Here is a 22,234-nt window from a genome sequence, read left to right as displayed (position 1 = left end):
TAGATGACACCAGATTTTGGGTCACCAAAATTAATTCCAAATTTGGGGCCCACACATTTAATAATTTTTTATTTTTATTATTGTAATTAAAATTATAATGTTAACAATTCAGCGCATAGATATGCTTATACCAATTGTGGAAGTCATCAACTTCATAATGCATTGATAGAATATTTGTAGGAGTAATATAAGGTTCTTAAAACTAATAAGACGATGTTTCTTACATAATTATGTTGTAATATTATGCATTTGACAATTTGTTTAATCGATACAAATTGTAACCCACATCTTGCGAATATTTCGATTCCAGCCAACGATGATGCTATAGCTTCAATCCAATTATTAATCAAAATTTTTTAATTCAGTAGGTTTTTAAAACTAATAAGACGATGTTACTTACATGTACTATGTTGTAATATTATGCATTTGGCAATTTATTTAATCGATACAAATTGTAATCCACATCTTACAAATATTTCGATTCCAGCGAACAATAATGCTATAGCTTCAATCCAATTATTAATCATTTTTTTTTGTTGTTGTTAAAATTGTAATTAAAGATGTGTTCAAGTATTAAATATTTTCGTGCTATATGAAAAAATAATTTTATTATTTATCAAGAAAATTAAGAAACTCATAATTAAATTTTTAAATAAATTAATCATAAATTAAAAAATATTTTAGTCTTTAAATATTTAAATTATAGTAAATATTTATTAAAAATAATTAATTTCAAGTATTTTGTAATTAAATAGTAATAATAATTTAAAAATTGGTTGTGTAAGTAATATTATGAGAATTTATTTTAAGGGGGTAAATTTTAAGGTTTTAAGGTAGTAGAATTTAGGGTTTTAGGGGGTAAATTTTAAAATTGAGAGAGAGAGAGAGAGAGAGAGAGAGAGAGAGAGAGAGAGAGAGAAGGCCAGAAGGTGGTAAAATTTAGGGCTTGCGGTAAAATTTTAAAATTGAGAGAGAGAGAGAGAGAGAGAGAGACGTCCCCGCGCTTGGCTTCTTCTTGACCAGGCTTCCCATCGCCGATCCCTTGAGCTTCCTATCGCCGTCGTCGTGCGTCTTTCTCTTTCTCTAAATCCTCACCCAGTCGTGCCTCTCTCTGTGTCGCGCGCAGCTTATCATCGTGTTCCCTTGTGTCATTTCGAGCTTTCAAAAAGAAGAAAATGTATTCGATCTTGCTATCCTTTTTTATCTTTGTTTCTCTCATCATCGGCTCATCATCTAGACTTCTTGCTTATTATGAACAAGATCATGGTTGGTTGACTAGTTAAAAATTGCTTTATACTCAAATCCATACATGTTTTTATTTCAGGATCTGGACACAGGAATCTTTGTTTTGATTTTGGGTTTTTTGTTTGGTTTGATATCTGGATCATTGACTGAAGGGTTGGATAGTTTTGATTTTGGGGGCGAATTGATGGCTTTGAGTTTGCTAAACATGTGTGCAATGTTCAATTATTATGTGTAGCTAGGGTTCCAAACTTCCAGTGGTTGTAGAAACTCTAAATAGGGGCTAGTTGGAGTTTTAGCTTTGATTTCATGAAGTATGAAGGTTGGGAGTGATCTATTGAGTTTCCTTCAAGTGTTTTAATGTTTCTTGAAAGTAGGTAATGTGGCTTGTTGAAATAGTATTGACTTTCTGAATTTAGTTTTAGAGCTGGGATCACGTTTATTATGGATTTTGGAAGTATGGTATTTTACTTCTTTGAAATGTAGTGATATACACTTGCTTCATTTCACTAATGTAGAGGAGATTTTCTTTCTTTCTATAAGTCTAGATTATAGTCTATGAACTGTGAATTTTTTTTTTTTCCCACATAAATTGATCTGTCAATCTTGTTTGGTTTGAAGTTTCTTATTGTGTCACTGTCATTCATTGTTGGCTGCCTAGTTACGCTTCATTCCTTCTCCTTCCAATTGTCTTTTCCTTCTCATTATTGGTAACCTAGTATATCCAAGCATGTGTTTGCTATCCAAGCTTACTTTGATTCATTTTCATCACCAGGTGAGCAAGAAGCTGTTTATACTGCAGAGAAGGCTGAACGGAAGCTTCAGCTAAGGGACAATGTAAGTCTGAAAGCTTCAGTTTGGATTACTTAGTTTGAGTATATTTTTATTTAATGTGTTGAATTTTTGATATATCAGTTTTGCATTAAGCAATTGTCATGAAATTTACATGGATCTGAAATAGTTAAACTGGAAAGTTTTATGTATGCATGCTGTGCCGATGGGTTGTTTGATAACGACCCATCAAATATTAGCATGTGTTTGGTTTTTTCTTCTGTGATTGTACTGATGGATCTCGTGCTTGGATTGTTGGGGTAGTAAGGTGGTGAGGCTTTTGATTGCACAGGTGTTGACAGTGATCTCGCAGAAACAGAAGGCTGCTCTGAGAGAAGCCTTCTGCTTAATAAAGTGTATGCCTTTTATCTAGCAGATACCTTTTATCAATTCCTCTGTTTGAGTCTGATTAAATTGTTCTGTTCATTTAAAGTGGATTATTAAGAAATACAATTATACTTGTGAATCACAAGCTTTTTGACTCAGAATCACTATATGAATTCCAAAAGCTAGAGCCCGTAGAAAAGCTCTTCAGGGACATGTTAGCACCTTCAGCTTTACATCAGTATGGTTTACTGTGCTTGATCACATGATCACTGAGCAGATTTATTGATTGCAACACCATAAAAATAGAAGTATATAATCAAAATAAAACTATTTCAGCTATCTCTGTTATAATCTATGTTCAAGACACTCAGCTTGTAAATATGCTCGAGTATTAGGGTGAAGTTTCATATAGATCTGCCAACTTATACATTAACGTATCAATTTATATCTTAGGATTAGAACATATATCGTGAAAGTTCACAACTAATCCTTGAACAATAACCAAATATGTTTAATTTGGTTACTGAACTGCATTTGGTTCTTTGATGATACCTTAATTGAATTCAAAACTAGAGTAATCCATTAGACAAACAGATTGTCAATGCCATTATTGACATGAGACCAATGCAAACTTTTTTCCATATAGTTTAGGGACAACATCAAAATGAATATTTTAATATTGTTGAGGGAGCAACTGTGAACTTTCATGAATATATATTATATAGTTGAGAATTTGCAACTCTTATGTCAATGTTCTATACCATTGGATTCGTTATCCTTTTTCTACCATTTTTGAGGTGTCCTACGAATTTTTTATGATTGTGGAGTGGTCATTTATATGTCAATCCTCCTACTTTGGTTTGTTAATGCATTTTTTAATGAAATCATCATCTCATAGTTATTGCCTTTTGCATGGTTAGCAAGGAAAATTAAAGGATATTAATAACTGTACCTGTGTCTCTCACAGTGCCTATCACATGATATCCTGATTCCAAAAGTCTTTTGACAAGCCAAGAAGCTACAAATCCTGATTCACCTGTCACACAAACACTACAACCACTTAATTATAATAGCAATTCGCATTAATGAGTTTTCAAAGAAGGAAATTATTTCAGTTTAATTTTTTTTCTTTTTTGGAGGGAAGTCAACATTCAGCTGCACAGTGGATTTATTTCAGAAATTGTTATAGCATCTCATTTGATCTCTTTCAATTGTGCTGTCTGCACTGTATCTAAAACAAATGGAATGAATGATTTTGTACTTCTACTAATGATCTGGCATTCAATTGCACCTCATATATGATTCTGAATTATTATCTCCAGGCATTGCTTTGTACTATGTTCAGGTACTGCAACCCTGTTCTCAATTTACTGTCACATTTTTTAGTGCACATAGTAGCATTTACTATTTTCAGTAGGGTGAAGTCTTTTTCAGTGCTTGCAAATAATGTGTGGATTCATCTAAATATTGTGTTTTGGTTTCAACTTGCAGCACCTCTCCATTTAAATTCTGATGAGTTCGAATTGTCATGTATATATTATTGCAACTTTATAAAATAAGTTTGAGATGTTGAAACAAGAGTGGAGTTGTTGAAACAATAATGAAGCCTTGTGGAGTTTATTTTATCCTGGTATCGAAAGCATGAGTTCTTCATAGCTTTGGTTAGCATGCCACCTTGCCAAAACATGACATCTTTCTTTGGAAGTTATAACATGGCTTTGTTAAGCAACCATGGAATTGGATTTGTACAGAACTGGTGACATTTATTAAGGTTGGCCATATTTGTCCAACTCTATAACTAACAGTTAGTAGGAATTACCGAATTAAGTGCTTAATTGGTTCCAGAGCCGCTTTTATATGAGCAGGAACCTGCGATATGACATAACATTATTAACAACCTTTGTTGTTTTTAGAAGATTAGATGACCCATACACCGGAGAAAAGTAGGTGACATTGGATCTCTGTCACAAAGACAGTACAATCCCTAGCATGTTTAACATACATGATTTCTGTGATATCTCGTGTGTGTGTGTAATGGAGATTGAAACAGTTAACTGCAAATTTAACTAGTACTTGAATTACAAATGCTTCAGACTTGTCATTTTTTCTATGGTTATTCTCTTGCAGAATAGTCATTTTTGGAATAATGGCCCGCCTTACACTGCCAATCAAATCTGACCTGGCTTTCGTCTTTGTTTAGCTATCTAGGATGAAGACTTCATATTGATATTTTCTTTTTTTAGGTGGAAAACCCATTCTCATCCTCATAACAAGTTATGAAGCATGCTTTTGAAACACTTAACTTCAATATTTTAAACTATCTTTTCTTTCTGTTAGGAAGACATGATGTTAGAAATCCTTGGGATCTGTTTATTGTTTGATAGATTTGTTTGGCAAATTTTCAAATTATGCCAAAAAACAGTAGAATAGAAACCAAATAAAAGGGAATAATAGAACATCAACTACGTTATCTTTATAGTTCATTAGGCCAAAGTAGAACAAGAACCATCTCAATCTAGCACCGACCATGCTAAAGTTATACTGTCAGCATGTGACACTCTGTATCGTTGGCGTAAATAGTTATGCTCCATTTATGTATTATTTTGATAGATTATTTGAATGTGAACTGATCCACATTTCTAATTTGTTTAAGTCATTTGACATTGGAAAACCTCTACTTTTAGTTTCCTGGATCATATTGCTTTGAATCCTTTGATACAAACATAGTAATGTCTTTTATTTGTTTATTTGCTATCTTCAATGCTAAATTGCATGATGTATTTCTTAAAACGATCTTGTTAACAAACTATTGCATAAGTGAGCTATATAAATGTACCAATTATTGATGCTTGAAATAGTTGTCATAATGGGTCAAGTGTACATTTTTGGTTGATATTAGCTAACAACTTATCTTTTATATGACCATTTTCTTCTTAGTTGGTTTTTGTTTTTTAGCTAATTAATTTAAGGGCTAACTTATAATGAGTGTGTTGACTGATTTTACCCTTTTAACACACAACTATTAGTAACATGGACACAGACAGAAGTTGTATGTATACTAGGCTTAAGGATGGACTTTTGAATCCCAATTTCTTACGAGGAATAAATGAGTTCATTGATTTTTAAAGGACATGATAATGAGTTTTGAGAAGAGGATTCTTCAGTGGACCACATATGACTCAACTATTTACTGATGATCATGATGTTGACTTATAGTTGTATTTGTCATATACTTATTATTTTGTGTTAAACATTTGTACTTAAACATTTCTTTTTGTATGAATTAATGAATTTATCTTATTTATTGGTATTCTAGGTTTAAAAAAAAAAAATTCACGTACCAGGTTTTATAAAAAATCAGGGATATAATTTTTATTTTATTTTATTTTTGACATGAATGTTTAAAATGGATTAGAAATGGATTAATTTGTTTAAATATTTATTTTTTTTAAATTGACTCTAGAAACGGATTAGGAACAAAAACACTTGTTTCTAATGGGGCGGAACAAAAATAAAACAAAAAAATATTCCGTTTGGAATCCGTTTCTAATTCTTGTAATGGTAACAATTTTGTTTCAAATTGGTTTCTAAATTCCGAAACGGAATTACAACAGACTTTAGAAACGGATTCGCAACATACATTATTCCATTTTAATTTTTCAAAAGTTAGACACATATTGATTCCACTTTCCAATCAGTTTCTAAATTTAGAAATGGAAAATTTTTTTTGTTTCTATTTAAATTAGAAACAAGGGTTTTCGAAACAGATAAATTCTGTTTCAAATCCATTTCCAAACTGAATTAGCATCGGATTAAAAATGAAAAATGTTGTTTTTAAACAATAATTTTCTTGTAGTGGACAGAGATAGAGACAGAGAGATGAGAAGTCTGGTGTTAGAGCCAAGAGTGATGAGAGCTCCAGTGTTGGAGTCGAGAGTGATGAGTGCTCTGGTGCGATGGCCGAGCCTAGAGCAATGAGAGCTCTGATGTCCGCTTCTCAATTACCAATGAGGCGGAGCTTTATGGTACGACCTTTGAGAGCATCTTTTGATGGTAAAACTCTACCTCCTCTTTTAAATCCAGTAATTTTTTTTTTTCCTACTTGATGTTAACACTCTATATGTTATGCAAAACCCTTGAGGAACCCTCGTGAATCCTGAATATTAGTTATGTGGAACTTGATTTCAGTGTTCGCTTCTTATAACAATTAAATATGATTTTATCATCTTGATAAATGTCATAGTTATGAGTTTTTGTTACTTACGTATCTATCATTTAATAGAAACTTGAAGCTTATTGTGTGTTCTTGATTTTGATAGCTTTAAGAAATCAAATATTGAATTTTCAAGGTCTGAAATTGCTGAGAAACAATAGTGGCTTTAGTCACTTTAACTTATTGTTTCACAAATTCTTGCTGCAGGTATGATAATTTAGCAAAAATATAATGCACAGACATGTAACCACACCCAACCAGACAAACCCATGTACATTCTATTCATATTTTTAGGACATGCTCCAACTCTGTGTTTACCTTTTCCAAGTGTAAAATAATTTTGTGGACAAGTAAAAACAACTTCCCTAATGACTTAAAAGCTGAACCTGTTAATTAATTAAATGGCAACAAAGAAGCTGTGGTTCCATTTTGGTCTGCAATAAGGGGAAAATACTTGGTCTCAGTAGATAGTTTATGCAATGGAGTAAAATCCAATTGATCATTCCCAAAATTAATGCTGCTAGCCAAACAATTTCTCTTGTTAATTTCACTAAATCCCTCTTTTAATTTATCATCACAAATAAGTAGTTATACATCTTATGCTACTCTGTACTCTCTCTCCAGAAGTTGATGGTTATGTATAAGCCATATATTTCACAAATCTTTTTTCACTATCCTGTCATTGCCAAGTGCTACACTTTACAGCATTGCCAAGGTCATGTCTGTTAATTTATTTCTTTGCTTTTAACTGAAGCAAAATTTGGTTTATAATTAGATTATTATCAACAGAGGATTGATTGCTGATGATGATAAGACATACATCAATCCATTTGAGTCTCCTAATCCATTCTACACATTCAACAGAAATGCATCTCAAAATGACAAAATGCCAATGACTATCCAAACATATCTACCTTACCTTCCTGAATGTACAACAAGACCAGCCAATCCTTTTGATGATAAAACAAAGACGGTCATTGTGTTCTTGCACATCTCCTATAAATGTAAGAAATGGCTACGGCCATTGCTTGAGGTGCATTGTTATAACTTGGGTAATCTTCTTAAGAACCTCAACAGAGATACAGACCATTGTTTACTGTTGTTCAAGTATATGCTTCAAGAGGATACATAGCTGCCCATTGATTCATGGTACCATGGTGAGCGGGCAAGCAACACAAACAAATACCTAGAGGTAAGCCAACACCCATTGATGGAATCATCTTTAATTGTTTTGGAATAGGCTTTGGTTTCAGCTTGGAAAAATGGTGATACAATGCCTTTTATTTTTGACATGGTAAAGATGTGCATAAAGCATGAACAAATTTGTGTGTATTTTCATGCTGTTCAACTTATATATGGGGATGTACTTTCTGCGAGAGTGATGTAATTGAGTTGATGCTAGATGAGTAGGTATAGGACCTGATCAAATTAAGGGATTATTTAACTAAACGGGAGGACATTGATCTTACTAAGATTGGGATTACCAGTGAATCACTTCGAGGTTCGGTAACCATACAGTAAAAGCCATTAAAAATTTAGTGATTAAAGTTCAGAAATTTTTAGAGCTGATATGATAAATTGTTGATATAGGAATGCATGCATGGCTTGCTGCTGCAGTTGATACCTGTTATGCTGTGGTTGTCCCTATAATTGGTGTTCAGGTATGAAATCTATTGTCAGTTAATTAGTTACTCAAATGTTCAGTAAATCTAACCTTAACTTGTAGGGGTTAAAATGGGCAATTGACCACGACAAATGGCAGGCCTGAGTTAATAGCATAAAAGCTGTCTTTGAAGGTTACTGTTAACGAAAATGTTGTGTAATAGCTCTTTCAATGTTGCTTTTGCATATCTTGAGTAAAATATTTTAACTTCTTGTACTGATGGCACAAGCATGGATTGATTTGGGCAAGATAGAGATTGATAAAGAGGTGGTGAAGAAGGTTTGTGCTGTCTCTTCTTTGGATAAGAGTGCTTTGAAGTTCAAACTAGGGTAAAGTTTTTGATAGGGTACCCAACTTTAGTGAATTATAAGTTTGGGGTCCAAACTTTGATTTGTATCAAAATGGTGACCTATCTTTAATTATGTTTCACCGATTGGGTACCCAGGTAATTCCGGTCATATTTGAATGATGTGGCAGTTCGGAAATATGAGTCAGCATAAAAAAATAAATGGTGCTTGCCACGTCAGCAACCCAGGTTATCTCTCTCTCTCTCTCTTTCTCTCTCTCTCTCCTCTCTAGCTTTCTCAAAACCTTCTCCTCCTTTCCCCTAACTACATCATCTCTAACATTTTCTTTACTTGGTTTACATCTCTTGACGTCCTATGAATAGCCTTCCACGGCTCTAGCCTCTTCACCAACGTCATCATCTTCCCCATGCTCTTAATGTCAATAAAATTCAGTTCAAGTAAATGAGTGTTGGTCACCATTATTAATTAAAGAGCTTCTTTGTGTGTGTGTGTGAGAGAGTGAGAGTGAGAGAGAGAAACTTGTCTTGCTCTTCATGAATGGGACTGCAACCCAAAGCTACTCTAAAAGTGATGTTCTTGCTGAGATTGAAGACGAACGGAGGACCAAGACTCGGCATGGTGGTGGCTGAACAGGTTGACTACGCCAAGCTTGCGCATTTGGACCAAGACTCGCATATAGTTGACTAATTAAAGAGCTTGAGAGAGAGAAAGAGAGAGAGAGAGAGAGAGAGAGAGAGAGAGAGAGAGAGATGTGGCAAGCACCATTTATTCTTTTATGCTGACTCATATTTACGAACTGCCACATCATTCAAATATGACCGGAATTATCCGGGTACCCAATCGGTGAAACATAATTAAAGATAGGTCACCATTTTGATACAAATCAAAGTTTGGACCTCAAACTGATAATTCACCATAGTTGGGTATCCTATCAAAAAATTTACCCGTTCAAACTATGCTGATATTTGAAGTTGAACCATAAATATTAATTTTTTTCTTATGTCATGGGTCTGTTTTTCCAATTTCAGCTTACTGATGCTTGTTTGTCATAGGTCTGGGATAGAATTGCTCCTGGTCTAGACTCACAATTTGACGTACCTTACTCGGTTCATGTAATTATTAATTATTATTAATTCATTGAATGTTTTGTTATTTCATTCAACTTCTACCTATTTTATTGAGTTTGGTCTTCTTAAGTTGGTAAATTTGTGATTTTAGTAACATTTTTGTTCATTTTGCCCGTAAATCAATACAAAATATAGAATATATTTTAATAAATTAATTTCATATAAATTAATTTTTTTTCATAGAAAAAACAAAAGCATGCCAAAAACTGTAACAAAAAAGTCATGTTAAAAAATTGTGCTAAATACTGTGAAAAAAAGATATTATATATAAAATCATGCTAAAAATCGTGCCAAATACTAAACCAATAAAACCGTGTCAAAATTATAGTGAATATGAAACCAAAGTCCATGTCAAATATCAATAATAATGTTTGGCACAATAGTAAAAGACGGTGCCAAAAACAGGTGCTAAAAACAGTGACAAAAGTTTGGTACGGTATAAAAAAGCGGTGTCAAAATGTATTTGTGAGCTTGCTATATGCACGGTTATTTTTCAGTGCCAAATACTATGTCAAAGTTAATTGGGCACGGTTTTTAAACTCATTTCTATGTCAATTCTACCATGCTAATTAAGGAATTTTCTTTGTAGTGAATATAAATATGAATTTTCTTGTAGTGAATATCTTAAAGTTATATGGCCTTTGATTTCACAATCACAATTAAATTGACTTAAAAAATCTGGATAATGTTGGCCATGACATTACCTAGCATCCTAAACATGATTTCTCACACATAGATATCTATATAAAGTAGAAGATAAGAAGGGAAATTATTTCAAACATAAACATCAAAATTACATACAGAGTTTAGCTCAATCCCAAATTTAAGCATTTCGAACAAGAATCATTGAAAAAGAATTACCAAAAAAAAGCAACTCGTAGAAACACATTTACTCGGCAAAGATAAAAGATCAATACCAGCATTCCAACAATAATCTCCTAGCAAAACAACTAAAATATATATGAGAAATATCTTTTGTAGAAACACATAATCAATACCAAAACTTCAACACTAATTTATCATTTCAAAATTAAAACACAAAAATTCAAAAAGAATAGAAATTTATATCAAAATTTTGACTTGGTTTATATCTAAGATAAGTTATATGTGTGTTTAGTACCTTTCATTTTGTTCAAGATAAGCACCACGAACATTACTGGCCCAACTCCACCAAGTACCGAAGCCATCTTTGAAACCAACTGCAATACCTCCTCCAGTGAGATAATAAAAAGGCTTCTTTTCAAAATCATGAATTCTCAAGTTCAAATCAGGAAAAGAGATAAAATTGCTTTTCTTTATATCATGCAATCCCCAACTTCAAATACTTCAAAATTATATATATATATATATATATATATGCACACACATATATACACTAAAAATCTAGACCCCAAGAATTATACTCTGACCAACAGCAGCCTGAAGAGCCGATCTAACTTCAGGCTAAAAAGATTGTCCTCAGACTGTTTGAGATTAATGAAAGTGCTACAGATAGCTGACTGTTATAATTTTTGAGGTTTAGATCAAAGGATTATTGTTATCAAGCAAAGATTTGGTTTGAAAATATAGAGCTATTAAAATCATTCCCCGTGGCTTGAACATATTAGCTAATAAACTAGCTAACCATGGAAGACACTGTCATAAAATCTCTATATTCCCAGGGATTAGATCTTCCCAGGTGGATGATGAAATTCACTATAAACTATTGATTTCCCTTTTACTATTTTATTGTATTTAGTTATTTCTTCTTTTTTTCTATTGAGTTTTGTTTGTACTTCCTTGTTTTGATTTAATAAACTATTTCATAATCGATCACAATTGATCCTGCATTCAACTAGCTGCCACAGACGAGGTCGGACACTGGTCACTATTGCACCAAGCCTTTGTAAAAATAACAAATATCAGAATAATATCAATGTTCACATAAATTTAGTCTTTTTTTTACCCTGTAATAGCGGTAACGTTGGCGCCCCAACCATGCTACTACTATCAATAATCATTATCTTCTTGCCTTTGATCTGAACTTCAGAATAACCCAAAACAAATCATTGTTGTTTGTCATTCATCACAAGGTCAGCCATATTTTAATTGATGAAAGCTATCCGCATCTATATCCACCCTTACAGTATTAATAATGTTTTTATAATCCATATGCTGCATTTAACAAAACTATTCCATTGAAAATTGCTTATTGAATAAAAATGGAGGAAAAGAATATTTGGGGCTAGAACTTCTAACGATGTTAAAGTAGTTTATACCCTGACTAGCAGTTGTATTAAGTCTAACTTTGACAGTCTAAAGTTCAACATCACGCTAAAAATATCGTTTAAGACTGTTTGAGACCGACTATATGAGACTGAAAAAAGTGCTACAAACTACTGATTGCTAATTGTTTGGGTCTGGATCAAAGGATTATTACTTGTTTATCCACTTTGAGTGTGTTCAATTTTTTTACTTGTTTCATATCTAACATAAGTTGTATGCGTGTGTAGCCACTTTCAATGTGTTCAAGATAAGTACCACGAATGTTACTAGCTCAACTCCACCAAGTACCAGAGCTATCTTTAAAACCAATAGTAATCTCTCCGGGTAGTTTACATCTCCAATGAGAAAATAAGAAGGCTTTCTTTCAGAATCATTAATTCCCAATTTCAAATTGACATATCATTTAGCTCTTAAAATCGAAGCTAAATATTGCATTCAAAGGAAAAAGCAATAAAATAAATTTTCTTTATATCATGCCAGTCTCAACTTCAAATACTTCAAAATTATATATCTATTTATGCACACATATATATACACTAACAATGTAGACTACAAGAATTATAGCAGTCATGAGTTTGTAACACTTCTTCAATCTCAAAAAGACTATGTATATGATTGTAATGTTTACACCCTGCCCAGCAACAGCATTAAGTCTAACTTTGAAAGCCTGAAGTTCACAATTAAGAGCCGATGTAACTTAATGCTAATAGATTGTCGAAGACTATCTGAGACTGATTGTCTAAGACTGAAAAAAGTGCTAAAGACTGATGACTGTTGTAATTCTTGTGGTCTAGATAAAAATATTATTGCTTTTATAGCCGCTGTTAGTGTGCTCAATTTTTTTACTTGCTTCTTATCTCACATAAATTGTATGCTTATTTAGCCGCATTCAGTGTGTCAAGACAAACACCGCGAACTTTACCAATGCAACTCCACTAAGTACCGGAGCTATATCTTTGAAACCAACGGCAATGCCTTTGGGTAGTTTACATCTCCAATGAGATAATAACAACTTTTCATTTCATAATCATGAATTCCCAAGTTTAAATTGACAAATGATTTAGCTCTTAAAATTGAAGCTGACTAATGCATGCAAAGGAAAAGGAAATAAAATTGTTTTTTTCTTTATATCATGTCAGTCTCAAACTCCAAATACTTCAAAATTATACATATTTATATATATATATATATATGCACACACACACACACACACACACATATATATATATACACTAACAATCTAGACCCCAAGAATTATAGCAGTCAGCAGTCTATACCACTTCCTTCAGTCTCAGAAAGACTCTATATATGATTGCAATGTTTATACCCTGACCAGTAGTTAAATTAAGTCTAAATTTGACAACCTAAGGTTCAGCATCAAGAGCGGATGTAACTTCAGGCTAAAAAGATTGTCAGAGACTATCTGAGACTGAAAATAGTGTTTGAGACGTTTTAAGTATGTTCTAGATTAAAGGATTATTCATTGTTTAAACGTTTTAAGTATGTTCAATTTTTTGACTTGGTTCATATCTAACATAAATTGTATGCTTGTTTAGGCGCTTTTAGTGTGTCTTCAAGATAAGCAACGCAACGTTACCGACCCAACTCCACCAAGTATCAGAGCATCTTTGAAACCAATGGCAATGCTTCTGGGTAGTTTACATCTCCAGTGTGATAATAACAAGGTTTCCTATCAAAATCATGAATTTCCAAGTTCAAATCAGCATATCATTTAACTCTTAAAATTGAAGCTAAATAATGCATGTAAAGGAAAAGAGATAAAATTACTTTTCTTTATATCATGCCTGCTTATATAAAAAAAAATATAATAATAAATAATAAATAAATTAAATGTATTTCCTAATTTCAACAAAATATTCAAAATATTCAAATCTCAAGACTAGCCGAGATCACAGATCTTAAGGCAGTCTAAAATGCACAAATCTCAGGATTAGCCGAGAGCACCGATCTCGAGCTGATCCACAATATTCAAAATATTCAAATCTCAAGGCCAGTCGAGAGCACCGATCTCAAGACGGTCTAAAATATTAAAATCTCAGGACCAGTCAAGAGTACCGATCTCAAGACGGTCTAAAATACTCAAACCTCAGGATCAACCGAGAGCACCGATCTCGAGGCGATCCAAAATATCCAAAATACACAAATCTCAAGACCAGCCTAGAGCACCGATCTCAAAGTAGTCTGAAATACACAAATCTCAAGACCAGTCGAGAGCACCGATCTCAAGACGGTCTAAAATATTAAAAATCTCGGGACTCGATCAAGAGTACCGATCTCAAGACGGTCTAAAATATTCAAATCTCAGGATCAGCGGAGAGCACCGATCTTGAGGCGATCCAAAATATCCAAAATACACAAATCTCAAGACCAGCCTAGAGCACCGATCTCAAGGCGATCCCGAAATACACAAATCTCGGGATCGCCGAGAGCACCGATCTCGAGGCGATCCAAAATATCCAAAATACACAAATCTCGGGGACCCGATCGAGAGCACCGATCTCAAGACGGTCTAAAATACTCAAATCTCAGGATCAGGCGTGAGCACCGATCTCGAGGCGATCCAAAATATCCAAAATGCACAAATCTCTCAATATCATGCACAAATTTCAGGACTAGTCGAGGGGACAAATCTCGAGGTGATATAAATCCCAAAATCAATCATGAATACAAATCACGAGGCAAACATATCCATTGCTGCTATTGCTACGTCGTCGCTGCTGCCGTTACGGAATTTAATCTTCATTGATAACCAAGACGATATGATGCTCGTTAATGATCACCCATGGCCAGAATTCTGTAAGACAGTGAAGAAAATATCCATTTATAAGAGCAAGAAAGTGAAGAAGATGAAACCCTCATCGTCGTCCATACCATTACCAAGCGCGGTGAAACCAATAAGATCAAGCATGCACTCTTGGCCAAATCCAGATCTCCTCTGATCCCTTTGGCGGAACTGGAAATCATGAAAGCTATGTGATCTGGAAGTTGACGCCGAGGTGCTTGACTTGCTTGATACCGCTTCAAGGCAGAAGAAAACAACGATTGTGATCAAGTTGTACTGGAGTGATGAGAAGGAGAAGCTCTGTGATGCTGTTGAAGAATTGAAGCTAGATTCACTGGTTATGGGAAGCCAAGGCCTTGGCCAAATCCGGAGGATTTTACTGGGTAGCATTACGAACTATGTTCTGTCACATACAACGCGCCCTGTTGTCATCATCAAGGATCCGGATTTCAAAAAAAAAAAAAAGAAATTAATGCTTATGAAGATCTGTTTATATTTGAGAATAGACGAGGTTTCAAATCATTGTGCAGCCATGAACTTTACATAAGTTGGTGCTATGGGGAGTGTTTAAGCCTATTGTTGGATTTGTACTGTGGTTTCGTCTCTATGCTTCGATGGTTTCTGGTGCCGACGTGGTTGCAGACGCTCCTCAATCCATGCCGCAACTAGTTCGCCGCCCAGCACTACAAGGTTCTCACCCAGCGTTTCAAGAACTACGGGTTGCGATGTGAAGATCTCTATGATCCGATGTACGATCTGGACATCAAGGAGACGCTGGCTCGGCTCCCACGTGAGGTCGTCGATGCGAGGACCCAGCGTCTCAAACGCGCCATGGATCTCTCCATGAAGCATGAGTACTTGAGCAAAGATCTGCAGGCTTTGCAAACACCATTTATAAGCTATTTTGAGGACATGTTGGCTCTTGTAAAGAAAGAGAGAGCTGAACGTGAGGCTTTGGTGCTCTTCCCCTCTATCAGCACATCATTCCATGAGGAGTCTTTCTAAGACATGTATTTGCTTGTCATTTAAGTTGTAATAAATAAGACACAGTTGGGACTCGGTTTGTTCTGCTTTGCTTAAAAAGATTTTGGCCCTTAATCTCTCATTGCCTTAGAAACACATTTATTTAAACACACTGCTTATGTTGAAATTCAACTAAATCACAGACAAACGGTGCTTATGTTGAGGAGGGGAAAAAAAAAACTTTCTATTCAACCACACGCAGTGTGAAAATTGAAGTTCATGTCGAAATTGTGATTTGTTCTTTGTAAAAAATAAAAAATATATATATAAATATATTAAAAAAAATGATTAAGGAATGAAAAGAGATCTCTCACAAGTGACCAAGTATGTAACCAGCATTATTCCATGCAATTGCATGCCACTGAAAGTGAGTATATATATCATGATGATCAAGTATGTTGTGAGATAGGGGAGAGAGAATAAGAAACATGCAATGGTACATGGTTCATTAGGAAATAAATGGATCCCACTATACAAAGGATACACATGGAGGTTTCAAGATGAGAAGAATGTATGCATGATGAGATGCATGTACCTAAGAGGCCGGTCCCACCTAAATATATATATATATATATGAAAATAAATGAATGATAAAAAAAAGAAAAAAAAAATCATACAATGATTTGCATGCATTGTCACGTGCATTGATATATATAAATCAATATATATATAAAAAAAAAAGGGAGGTTCCACCATGCACATGGGAATAAGTCAATGATAAGTATATATATAAAATAATGAAATCTAGCCAATTTTTGCATGAATTATCACAAAAACCTAAGGAAAGCAAAGCTGATGGGTTGGATAACTACATACACAACAATGGAGGGTGTTTATTCAGTAACACGAAGCAATTCTGGCCTTCTAAGCTTGGATGTTTAATTTGATACATAGTATTTTACAAGGCATAAATATGTGGTTGATGAAGACTCGATAAAATATTCATTCTGAAGCCATGATAAACATGCTCACACAAATCACACCGAAGCAACAATGAAGTAACGTTTAAACACGTTCATATTGAAGCAATGTCAAAATGCACATTTCGGGGCAGTGACAAATTCTTTTAGAAAGTATACAAATTTCAAGGCGGTAATGAGATATATTTTAAAGTAGCAAGGCATGCAACATGGCGACAAGGCACAGACAGCGGCAGTGATATATATATATATATATATAAATTATATATTGATATATAAAGGATGTAATGAATATATATATATACACATATTAAATAATAAGATTTATAATTTGCAAATTTTCTTGCCTTTACTTGTACTTGAGCCCTTAATCGGAGGTTCCTAAGATTTCAGTCTGGGGTAATTAATAATAGAGGCTTGCCTCTATTAGGAAAGGAAGAACCCACAAAGATAAAAATAATAATAATAATAAAAATAATAATAATAATATTTGTGATTCGATATATATCACCTGGTGTCCCTTCACTGACACGACACTAGGGCTTGTATTTTCGATCCCACAATGCCAGCCTGAACTTCAAATACTTCACAATTATATATATATACACACACATATATATACACTAACAATCTAGACCCCAAAGAATTATAGCAGTCTGTCTGAAATAGACTATATATATAATTTCAATATTTATACCCTGACCGACAGCTGCATTAAGTCTAACTTTGACAACCTTAAGTTCAACATCAAGAGTTGATGTAACTTCAGGCTAAAAAGATTGCCGAAGACTGTTTGAGACTGAAAATTGTGTTATAGATTGCTGACTGCTATAATTCTTGAGGTCTATAGTAAAAGATTATTGCTTGTTTAGCCGTTTTTAATGTGTTCAATTTTTTGACTTGGTTCATATCTAACATAAATTGTATGCTTGTTTAGCCGGTTTCAATGTGTTCAATCAAGATAAGCAGCTCGAACGTTACAAACCCAAATTCACCAAGTACCGAAGCTATCTTTGAAACCAATGCCTCCGGGCAGTTTACATCTCCAGTGAGAATATAAGAAAGCTTTCTTTCAAAATCATGAATTCCCAAGTTCAAATCAACATATCATTTAGCTCTTAAAATTTAAAATTGAAGCTGAATAATGCATCAGAAGGAAAAGAGATAAAATTACTTTTCTTTATATAATGCCAGCCTCAACTTCAAATACTTCAAAATTATATATATATATATATATGCAATGTCAAGAAGGAATATAACTTCATAAATAAAATATTAGCAAATTCAAAGCAAATCGGGAAACAAAATTTCATTATTAACTAAAATGGAACACTTCAATAATAAGGAAGAACTAATGTTAGATAGTTATTCAACCATAGGCACTGAAATAAAATCAAATAAAATAATATAATCAAACTGAATGCACAAAATGCTTGTTGCAATGAAAATGAGAATTTAACTTAACATAAAAAAAACAAATATTATGGTCAAGATTTCTAGCAAAGTAATCACCTTGAAGATGTAAAAAACTACCATCATATGAGGGAATTTAGAATAAATTGTTTAAAATTGATAGTTGTTCCATTTAGTGCAAATGCATGATCATCCATCCAAGTCAGTCTTCTTCAACATTTTCACGTTATCTGTTGTAAAAGATACCAAAGAACATTGTTTTCAAATATTCTGAAACTTCTCATTCATCAAGTCAACATAAAACATTAGTACATGATCTCATTCAAATCATGCTTGGATTTCTCTAAACTTGACTAATATGCTTACATAATTAACATGAATGGTACTCAACAGCCAATCGTACATAGTGCCATTATAACATGAGAAATTCATTCCCCTTATGCACAATGATTCTAGGAGATGCATAAAAATGTGACTTAACAAAGATGTTGGCTTTAATGTTTGCCTATGTCAACACATTTTTATGTGGATAAACATACATAGTTTCTGTGTCCATCCACTTTCTATATGTTAAATAAATTTCACATTTATTTGGGTTATAAAAGAGAAATCTCTAATAATACAACTTAAACAAAATAAAAAAGAAAATGAACCAAGATATCTTAACATGCTCTTTACCTGTCATTACACACATCTTTGACCATATTAAAATTTTCCACTTAGTAAAATGCTTTTCATGTAAATATAGAAGATTTGATGTTACTTAAAAGCTACATATGCAGCTCATATTTGGCAAAGAAAATATTGACCAGTAGGCACAAAAAATTTCAAAAGTTTATCTTTCTCTTTTAGAATTTATTTAAGGTGCATACCACATAGTCTTCTTTTCTTTGTGATTTGAGGGGTTTTATCATGAGATATAGTTCATCCAAAATTTCAAATACTTAATGAACCGTGTATGATCTTTCAATTATTAATCCAAGTTGTGTTATTTTCTAAGGTTGTTTCAGAAATACATACCATTGCAAGGAAAGATGGAATTCATGACTAAAATCTTCTTCCTTATACTATAACAAATAAATTTCAGTAAACAACAAACATCAAAGATAGAAAAAACACAGCTTCTGTAATTGTTATAAAAGAAATACTCATCTTTAAGGTTTCTTATAGAAACAACATTTAAGCAAAGTAAAGGCCCATTCATTTTCCCAAAAGCATCAGAAATGAATAATTGGGTGAAGTCTCATGCACTTCAAGAGTTCATTTCACAAAAGTGAAAAGACACCAAAGTGATCTGGAGCTGAGAAGTGGGATTACATATGTTACCCATCCCCCAACTTCAGCTATAAAAATATTGATAGGTGTTAGTGCAACCGCACTATTATTGGCATAATTTGACACATAGTCAAGATGACGTGGCAATCTACGTGACATGGCAAAATTGATGACATGGAGAGTATGGTGACATGGCAAGGAGTCTTGGCTTGCAAGGCAAAACATCTTGAAGATCTTGGTGGAGTTATTCAAGACCATATTTAGGAGATGTGATTGAAGACTAAATATGGAATGAAGGCTAATTGAAGATATGATTTGAAGAATCATTGATGAAGATTGATTGAAGTCTATTATTGGCAAGATTTGAGGACCAAACTTGGGCGAATTGTAGATCAAGTTTGGAGAATCTTTGAAAACCAAACTTGGAAGATTGAAGACTAAGTTTGGCAAGTTTCATGAAGACGCACAAGGACGTGCGCCCTTTGCGAGGGGACTGCGTGATGAGGAACTAAGGAGACAGGCTAGTTGCCGGCAGTCGGGATCAGGAGATTTGGCTGCATCGACTCAGACTAAGCATGACCGGGAGGTTGATGGGTCTTGAGGTCGTCCGCAACGTAACCAGAACTCAGTCAAGTTAGCAGTCAGGGCCATGTTGCAACTTATGTTACAACAGGAGTTGCAACAGTTAATTTCGAAAGGTTTTAAATTAGTAGCCGCGGAGATTCCAAAAGAGGTGTGTGCTATATTTGGGATGTTGAGACGTCTATATAAGCTACCTTGCTCGTAGATTGTAAGTGCGACTCGTGGAGGAGAGTGTGTGAGCACTAGACAATCTAGAGATGGTAGTGTTTTTTATTGTTGAGAGAGTGAGTGACAAGTGTTTGTACTCATGTATTTTCACCTCTATTAGTGGATTGTTTATCTCCGGGCTTGGCCCCCAGACGAAGGCAAGTGGATGCCGAACTGGGTTACCAATCTTGTGTGTCTCCTTCTTGCTTGGTTTGTGTGATTGTTCTTTGAGTGTTTTGAATGTTCACTAAACCACAAACCACATCACCAGAATTAACAAGGGATCACTGTTCACATGGACCAGTAACAAAGCAATATCAAACTTTTTTGATAACAATGGATATTAATTATTATTATTATTATTATTATTATTATTATTATTATTTTGGTCATCTGTTAACCTAAAATGATAGATGTGTAATATCTTTATAGAAATTATCAACCCAGTGATTTTCATATGGTAAAATATCAAAGTAAACACCTCATCCAAATGATTCTCCACATACATGCCTTCAATTACACAATTTCCAATTAAAATATCCACCCTTGAACACTGGCCTTGCTTAAAAGAGATCATCTATTGCTCCAGTATGTAGTACTCTACTGGTGGAAACAGGTCTGAACTCAATTATCTGCTGACAATCTCAAACTATTCATCATCAACCACTAGGCCCTCTTAAAAAAATTATTTATTGCTCATGTGCATAAAACATTACAGTTTTGAACAAACTCAATCATCTGGTGCACAAATCTAGGAGTCTTAGATTAATGAATAAAAAACAGATTCAGAACCATTATAAGATCATAATTAAATAATGCGATGAGCATTGTTATTTCCAAATGCAGAAACAATCAGGTGACACATTATATGATAATGTTAAGAATTATAGACAAGAATGTTGCCTAATAAAATAATATATCATTATATCAACCAGTATTTGGGCCAGTCTTTTATTCTGATAGGAATATTTATTTTTATGATTATAACACTTCAACAAAACAAGCTTGCTGTGGATGTAATCTTATGATCCAACTTGTACAAGTTTCAAATATTGCAATAAAAAGTTCATTCAATTTCTTTTGCATAATTGGTTTCACAATTCAAGTTAATCAACCAAATGAATAAAAGATTAAACACAACTTATTCCAACTTCAAAAAATTATTGCTTCAAAGAAAATCACCTCAGAATTTTGTTTTTTTAGCATTCAGTAGTGATAAATGATTCGAAAAACTACAGCTTAAAGTTCAATATCATAAGCTTATAAAATATCATTTGGACCCTTTACCATGAATAACATTCTTCCATGAATCAAAAACCACAAACAAACAAACAACATAGAGCTCAAAAGCCAAAACTTCTTTAAAGAATATCTCCAACATTTGTAAATAATTGCCATGCACATAAAAAAACATTAAATCTAATTAAATTTGAAATGTATGTCCAAGCACAAATTTCTGTCCTTGAAAGTGGAGCACAATGCTAGCAGCAGGTAACCACTAATTGAGAACTTAATTCCTCTTCAACCTCTTGAATTACCTCTAATGTTGCATTTAAAATTCCAAAAAATAAAATAAAATGCAACATAAACCCGGAGGATCTGCAGGTAACATATATAAATTAATTTTATCCAATATATATGAGAAAGAAGTTGTGAAGGAATTCAACTAGTCTAGAGTAGAACCATTCTTAAATTTGTTGCCACTGATCTTCAATTCTAGAAAACATGGCAATAATATGGGAGCCCCTATTGAACAAGAAATGTGAAGGTACCATTTCTTACATATTTATTAATGAACGCTGGCTTATCATCCAGGAAACATAACCTGTTAAGAAAAATAGAAGATCCGCAGGGAAAATCAAGAGAGCAACAAGACAATAAAAACACACAAGATTTACGAGGTTCGGCAATGTGCCTACGTCCTCGGGAGTGGAGCAGCCGTAATTCTCTTATTCACTTGTCTCTCCTCACAGTTGAGACAAAAGACTAGAGTTACAAATATTTATAGGTAAAAACCTAAATTTAGCCAAATACA

General features: G+C 33.7%; 2 pseudogenes; both read left to right on the top strand.

Moving 5' to 3' along the window:
* Positions 1-978: 978 nt before the first annotated feature.
* Positions 979-15,326, top strand: LOC120251413 (annotated as a pseudogene).
* A 59-nt stretch (positions 15,327-15,385) lies between these two features.
* On the top strand, positions 15,386-15,771 carry LOC120251412 (annotated as a pseudogene).
* Positions 15,772-22,234: the final 6,463 nt, after the last annotated feature.

The sequence above is a fragment of the Dioscorea cayenensis genome, chromosome 20 (assembly GCF_009730915.1).
Source record: "Dioscorea cayenensis subsp. rotundata cultivar TDr96_F1 chromosome 20, TDr96_F1_v2_PseudoChromosome.rev07_lg8_w22 25.fasta, whole genome shotgun sequence".
NCBI lineage: Eukaryota > Viridiplantae > Streptophyta > Magnoliopsida > Dioscoreales > Dioscoreaceae > Dioscorea > Dioscorea cayenensis.
Note: the sequence above shows the minus strand (reverse complement) of the source record. Positions and strands in the feature narration are given on the sequence as shown.